Raw genomic sequence first — 8,116 nt, 5'->3', positions numbered from 1 at the left:
TTTATATTTAGTGCAGTGTCGGTTATAAGGGGGGGGGGGCAGGTGGCGTCCTCCTTGGTCCGTATTTTTTTATAATAAATTATTGAAAGAAATATTAATTATGGTACTAATTTTTATATTTCTAATTTATAGCGTATCATCAGCAATTTGTAAAGTTGTCTTACGCAATATATTACGGTATATTTTTAAATAATTGTAGTACATTTTATTAATTTTTGTTATTATACCATATTTACGTACTACGTAATATGTTATTCGGAACGTCGCGCGTCGTTGTTTATATATGCATATATATAATAGAAATAATCTCAATAATGTAATGGATTTCCCATTGTGATATTACGTTAATTTAAATATAAATCTAAAAATATAATAAACGCTATATACTCGTATTATGGATTATGGTATATTGACTATGTTGTATACAACCCATTATAAGTGTCTGTACTTGCTTGTCTATATTCTTTATTTCTACGTTTTCTGTATTTATAATTTATACAGTGCTGTTATAATATTATTATTATTACGTATAATAACTCGTTTAAGTATGTCATAAAATAATAATAATCGTATAACTAGTTATTTTGGAAGTGTTTAGAAAAAATGTAAATTACAATCTAATAAAAACGGTACACACGAGTCAGAAACAATTTCAATCTCAAATCCGACAGATACGAATTGTTCTGATACAAGTGAGTTAATTAATTCAATAGAAATTGAAAAACTTCATGATATTGAATTAGATATGTGATATTTCTTAACTCAAACTAACGCTATAAATGATTATTCGAAATCAGTCATCCTTCAACGAAGTAATGTTCCTAGTGATGATTTTCAATATCCATTTTCAATTCATACTAAAAAAGGTAAAACGGAAAAATCACTTTGAAAAGTTTCCATACATTGAGTTTTTAAAAATCAAGTCTGGTTTATTTTGTAAGGTTTGTGTTTTGTTTTCAACTTCAATCAAAGGGGGTATGCATAAAACAGAGCAATTAAAAAGATTGGTTATTGAACCAGTAATTAAATTTACAAAGCTATTAGGATAAGATGATATTTTAGAATTACACAATAATAATAGTTGTCATAAAGTATCATAAAGATAATACACAACGAGCTAATGACTTTTTGAATAACTACAATCATCCTCAGAAAAAAGTTATCAATTTAGTAAATTATCAACGTAAAAAACAAATATTAGATAACCGTGAACGATTATGACCAATAATAAAAACAATTGTTTTCTTACCAGCAAAATATATCGTTACGTGGTCATCGTGATGATGGTTTTATTTATTAAGAAGATTGGGGAAAAGTTGATTTTGCTATTAATCAAGGAAACTTTAAAGAACTTCTTAAGTTTCTTATTCTCATCTTAAGATGCTGGTGACCATTTACTTAAAAATAATTTGAAAAATACTGGTGAAAGAGCTACTTACATAAGTAAATTAACGCAAAATGAAATAATCGAGTATTGCAAACTAGAAATATTACATTTAATACTTTTAGAAGTAAAAGAAAACAAATATTTTAGTATTCTATTTGATGAGGCCACAAACTTATCTAACATTCCTCAAATGTGTTTAATTATTCGATATATTTTACACGGAAAATCATATGAACGATTTTTAACATTTATTGATTGTCATAGCTATGTTTATAATAAACGAAAACACCAACAATTAGATGTTAATTTGGAAGACGACGATTAACCTCAAGAAATATTAAATAGTAAATTAGAACCTAAATAAACTGAGAACTTTTGGGAAATACAGTCGTAAAACTATTGCAAGAATTAGAATTAGATTTAAATTACTGTGTAGGCATTGGGACCGATTGCTGTTCCGTTGTGGTATTTGCAGTTCGTGGCGTTATCCAACGAATTAGAAAAATTACTAAAAATGCAATACATAGTCCTTGCTCAAATCATACCTTAAATTTAAGTTTTTCGAAATCGTCTACTGTACAATCAATTCGCAACTGTGTTGGAGTAATAAAAGAAGTTGCTTCTTTTTTTCATGTATCTGCCAAACGTAATTACGTTCATCAACAACATTTGACTATCTATAGAAAATTACATAATTTATGAGAAACACGATGGATAAAAAGGCATGGTAGTGTATTGTATTTTAAGGAATCAATAATTGAAATTATTGACACTTTAACTGAAATATCAGAATGGCAGGATAATATTTCTTCTTCGAAAGCTAAAATGATGATATCTGCTATTTGTAATTGTGATTATATTTTTTCTCTTTTTTCATTATCAAATTTATTAGCTGTTACTTTTCCGATAAGTAAAATTTTAAAAGGCAAAGATCAAAATATTGTTGCTGTATCTGAATGTATCAAAGATGTATACAATTGGTGAAGAAAAGTTAAATGGGATAGCATTACTCCACATTCATAAAGATATTCCTATTGATATAGAAAGTATTACACGTTTTGCTAAACAAAAAAAAAGACATATACTTTTATTGTAGATTTTTATTATTACAATGGTTGATTAACTATGCATCTGTGACTATACTTTTTATTATTATTTTTATTTAATTGTAAGTACAAGGTGAACCTATTTTGGATAATTTCATAATATACTATGTATAATAAAAAATGTTTGTTCAATTTGAAGCATTTGTATTATTTCAAAATATTGGGGAAAAATTATGGGTTCTCCAATGACTAATTATTGTTTTTATTTATCTTAATTATTGTTTTTATCATTTCCGCCCCCCTCCCCTTAAAAGTCAGTTATATCCGCCACTGATTTAGTGGAGTGTAATGAATAAACTATATAGTATTTATTTTATAATAAATTATAATTTTTCGCCGTAGTTTATTTTTATAACGTATACATATTAGTATCTAGGAACACAATTATTATAAAATTAAAGATATCTAAGCACAACCAGGCCCTGATGTACCAATTTATGGGCCCAGTACAATCTGAAATGTTAGGCTACAAATCGTTCATCTATTTGTCATTCAATACTAAAATAAAATTTACCCATGCATAAGAATTCAGTAATTTATCCGTGTGTTTAATTAATATATATACAATATAATATACATAATAAAGTATATCAAATAAAAATAAAACATTTAAAAAAAAAAACATTTGCATTATCGATCTTAATAATTATTTAAAAATAAACGACCCGACAAACGTTGTTTTATGATATAAATTATTTCTAGAGAATATTTTGCTAGACAAAAATAACTAATTTAATATAAGTATGTAAAGATGTGGTATGTAAGTGGAAGAGGTATGGAGTGCTGTGAACAGTGACGAAATATAAAAATAAAAAAACCTTAAACATTTATTTTTTTAATAATTTTTTAAAATTGATCCTTATAATTATATATATATATATCGCTAATTATGACAATATTAGTAAAAAACAATATCAATCTATTAATGTAACAGAATGTACCATATTTTTTGCTATCCCATCTTTCGCCAACACAAACAAATTGGATGGTTTGAGAGCACGCCACGTATAATTGTCTGTGTGAAAAACATGATGTGCTCAAATCTAAGCCACAGACAGACATCGTTTGGCCTTGAGACTTATTGATAGTCATTGCAAATGCCAATCTAATTGGAAATTGAAGGCGTTTAAATTGTATTGGTACATCTGTGGGTATAATAGGGATTCACGGTAATAATATATTTTCACCTCGGAATTTACCATTTAAAATGATGGCTTCGATAACATTTTTCATTCATTTTTTAATGACTGATCGCGTGCCGTTGCACAACCGTGGTGGGTTCAAATTACGAAGCAAAATAACCAGAGATCCAACCTTCATTTGTAAATTATGCGGTGGCTTGCCTGTTAAATTCAATGAGTTTAAAAACTCTGTTGGATAATTTACAGCTTCAGTAGCATCGCAAACTGTATCAATAGATTTGTATGACTTTCATCTGTAGTAACTTTCCCATCACCGATATCTAACAATTGTTTTGAGAATATTCCGCTCGCATTTTTTTTTGATCTAATCGTAAGTATCGAAATCTTTCACTCTCTATCTTTACATATATGTCGACCACGAATTGTTGACAAAGCTCACGCATCGTAGAATAACGTTCTCCTGATCGCGTCTAATCATCAACCGATATGCATAATAATCCTTCGAACTAACATTCTTGTGTTTTGGCACCTGTTGCAGGATCTTTTTGTTTAATACTTATGCAATATCCGTCATTTAATACCAAAAATATAATTAATAGTTTTTTAATAATTTCATTTAATAATTTATTTTCAATTGCGCAGTTATCGACCGGGTCAAAAATTATTAAATTAAACTATGATTTATTAAACTATAGCACTTTTCCAACATTTTTTTTCGTAAAAACATTTTCCTGGTAATTACGAACAAATAAAAAAAAAAATTGAGCCAAATCGGCCCAGCCGGTTTCAATTGATGAAATGTTATACATTTTTGGCTCCATTTATATATATATATATATAAATATTTTCAAAACAAATTTGATTTAAGTATTCACTAACTCTTGCTCATGCTCTTTGTGTTAAAAACTCGTTAATAATATCATCAACATTGAAGTGAACTGATATATCATTTTTGGTTGTTAATACTGCCTGAGCGTCTAAATAAAGTCCTATATAATATATATATATATATATATGCGATATAGATCACAATCTATTTTTTGTTTATTTAAACTATGAAAATAATTTATCGTCGGAATAATTTGTAAAGTATAGAATGTAGCAAGCTTTGTCAGAAAAATTTGTAAACATGTTTTCACTACTCGTAATACTAAATATTATGCAAATTTTGCAAATCTTTTAATATTTAATGAGAATTTATTAATGAATAAAATTTAAACTATTTTACAAGATGCTCAGAATCTAAATCTAGTTTGTTTACATACATTGATTACATGTTATAATTAGTTTCTTATTCTTATATCCATCTGGATTTTCATTAAACAAAAATCCAAATTTTTTCTCAACTTCAATGTATATCACTTTGCATTTACTTAGCTCAGGTATATTTTTATCATAAATTATAAAATGAATGACACTAACAAACTTCGCTTATGAATCTTATAGTGTTTTTTTTTCTGAATCAGCATCATCTATAAGGTAACTAGGTACTTTTTAAAGTTTTTTTTCTCTTGAACTCTCATTCAATTATTTGATTTAAAAATGCCATAGATTCTGGAATAAATTGTACTAAATATATTAAGGACATTTATTAAGTTTCCCGTTAGTACAAAAGTTAACTACAAACAATGGAAATAACTATTGTTGAATTATTCATTTATTTATATCGTGTGATTAAGATTTATCACAATGTTAGCGAAAATAATGCAAAAAAATGTAGCTGTGGTTTGTGATTTGTATGAAAACATTTTCCAGTTTTTCATAACTTCCTATACATATGACACCGGGATAATATTACTTGGGGATAATGTTGTCGTTGCGTACAACACCTTGTTTACACCATGAAACGAGACCGTCAGGATCTCGCCGAGATAAAATTCGAAAACCAAAAGCAAAATTTGTGCGCGAAACGCGTGAACGTTTACGTTTGTTAATTTTTCTGCTAACAACTTCGCGACGACGTCACGCTCCGTGTGACCAGTGGCAAGCTGGCAGTGGTCGCGGCCGTCGGGGATTCTCTCGTTCATTCATACGTACTGGTAATATTATTATTCATTAGTGAACAGCGTTCGGTCGGGCGGTTCGCGCACGCGCAAGCGCGCGCACACGTTTTTCGCCGGAACGCGAAGACGCGGCAAGTGGCGTGCTGGGTGGGAAGGGCGCGTTGGGGAAGGCGTCGCGTTGTTCCTCGGTATCGGGTAGAGGATTGAATGAACGCGTGAGAGTGGGTTACGGAGGAGTGAGCGAGACCTGTTGCGCACGCCCGTCGCGCCATCTGCCGGAAAACGCGGTGGCCGTCTACTACACTAAAACAATATACTATGTACGCGCGGGCCGCCGCCGTAATTGTTATTACTATTATTGTATTAAATCGCAGCCGCAACCGCGGGCACATATGAACGGCCGAGGAACGGCTACGACGGCGACCGCGACGACGACGACGACGACGACGACGACAGAGCGACAACGACGACGGGAACCGGCCAGCAGCAATACACTCGGTCACCGCCGCCGCTGCCGCCGCCGCCGCCGTCTCTCATTCATCGTTTCGCCGCCGTAGCCATAGTCTTCGCCGTGCCGTCTCCATTGTTGCGCGTCGCCCGTCGCACTCGTCGGTCCGCGGACGTACATACGCACACGCACCACGCACGCATACGTACACTTGTCCGCTGCACGCGGCATACTCATCATTTCTCGTGCGCGCACGCGCATCTTTGTTTTATTCGATCTTATAGTATTGTTTTTACTGGCACCGTTTCGTATTTTATCTCTCCGTTCGTTTCAACGATATTTTCGTTCACCGAAACGGAATTTATCGCACCGCCGCCGACAGAGACCGTTCCCGCGGCCGTCAAGTCCGATCCCAGGTAAAAACTCCGTCTCCACCACCGGTGCCCGTGGACGCGCGTTACGATTCCGCTTCGTTCCGGAGGATTTCTGTCTTTCCCGCGATTTGGTTTTCGGCCGTTCAACGGTTCTCCGTCCGCGAAGTCCGCTCGTCAAGTTCCGGCGAACCCGTAAAGGTCTCTCTCTGCAGCCAAGTGCCACCGCGGGAGACGAACAATAAGAATGCGCTATAAACGATCCTCGGCGTAGTTGCACTTACACCGTTCCGAGCGTGCCTAAACTTCGACTGGACGACGGCCAGTTGATTCACGACACTTAGACCCATCAAGATCGAAAAATCCGTCTGATCCGCCACCGCTGCTGCTCTTCGGTCGATTTCATTACAGGTAATGCATTTCCGTTTGATTTTCGGGTTGAACTGTTTTTATGACGAAAATTTACTATAACCGTTATTAAAATTATTAACGCCTAGACGGAAAAATGACAAATAATACGTAACATATACGCTGAATAATGAACGTATTTACATTATCATATGAAATATCGCGGAACCACTAAATTGATTTTACTTCTACTGGTCACAAAAAAAAAAAAAAATCATTTATTTATCATTGTACTATAACAGAATAATATGTAATACTTCTAATATAGTGTGTAGGTATATCGTGTACTGATATCAATATAGAATCCTGTTCATTAATCATTACTCAATACTTGAGTCAAGTGTATCCGGATTTTTTTTACACCTGATCGCATGTGAGAAAAATTTATTCGTTTCAAGTCATTTCGAATTTTTATATTTTTGAATCAGACCTCCTATGAGCAAGTCCAGGGACAATAGGTTTTTGGGATCCTTTATTTTGCTGTCGTAACTGTTACCGGTACACTATAAAATTCACAATGTGGGTCCAGGGTCAAGATTTCCATTTCATTCAAGATTTTTGTCACTGCTGTACATTGTATCATTGTATCGACATGGATAGTGTTGGTTTACAGACCAAGACCAACCATATAATAGTAGGGACCGATTCATTTTCTATTCTATATTAGATCGTGGACGTTATACTTTGTAAATACCTCGATTGAACTGTATAAAAAAAGGGAAAGGCTATACAAGTAATTGTTATAACACTACGAGCCTTATATGTAAACATAGTTCATTCATTATTCGGATTCAACGATTTTCCGCAGATTTTGGGTAAAAAAAAATCGTATTATGAATGTGTATAATAACATAATACGATTTAAACGCGATAAACAAGTCTTTTATAGCTACAAAAGTAGAGTGGAGTTTGTATAGGGAGTACTGTAGTTACAACATAGAATAGAACTTGAGTTGTTTGTAACACGAATGTATATTGTACCTATATGATATTATTATCTCGAAATTATTGAATTGCTAGTCATTAGTTTATTTATCTTTGACTTTCGAACAAACCCATCCACTTAAGATCTTCATAAACGAGAAATGTCACAAATATGAAATAATTACCGACAAGACGGCCGTGTCGTTAAACTCATAAATCCTAGTCGACCGATGTAGTTTTTTCCTTTTTTTTATCTCTCATCAATGGAATCTCCGTTGCATGTGTGCTTACGTGTGTGCGTGTGTGCGCGCGCGCGCGTGTGTGTGT

General features: G+C 33.0%; 1 protein-coding gene across 1 annotated transcript in view; it reads left to right on the top strand.

Annotated features, from left to right (window-relative positions):
* The first annotated feature begins 6,105 nt into the window (after window positions 1-6,105).
* Window positions 6,106-8,116, top strand: part of LOC112681720 (ETS-like protein pointed) — a 60,442-nt gene continuing 58,431 nt past the window's right edge. The window contains exon 1 of the mRNA XM_025552017.1: window positions 6,106-6,868. The gene's annotated coding sequence lies outside the window, so the exon portion shown is untranslated. The remainder of the gene's footprint in view (window positions 6,869-8,116) is intronic.

Source organism: Sipha flava, unplaced genomic scaffold, assembly GCF_003268045.1.
Source record: "Sipha flava isolate LNK unplaced genomic scaffold, YSA_version1 103_pilon_pilon, whole genome shotgun sequence".
NCBI lineage: Eukaryota > Metazoa > Arthropoda > Insecta > Hemiptera > Aphididae > Sipha > Sipha flava.
The sequence above is the reverse complement of the archived record's forward strand: the minus strand, read 5'-3'. Positions and strand labels throughout refer to the sequence as shown.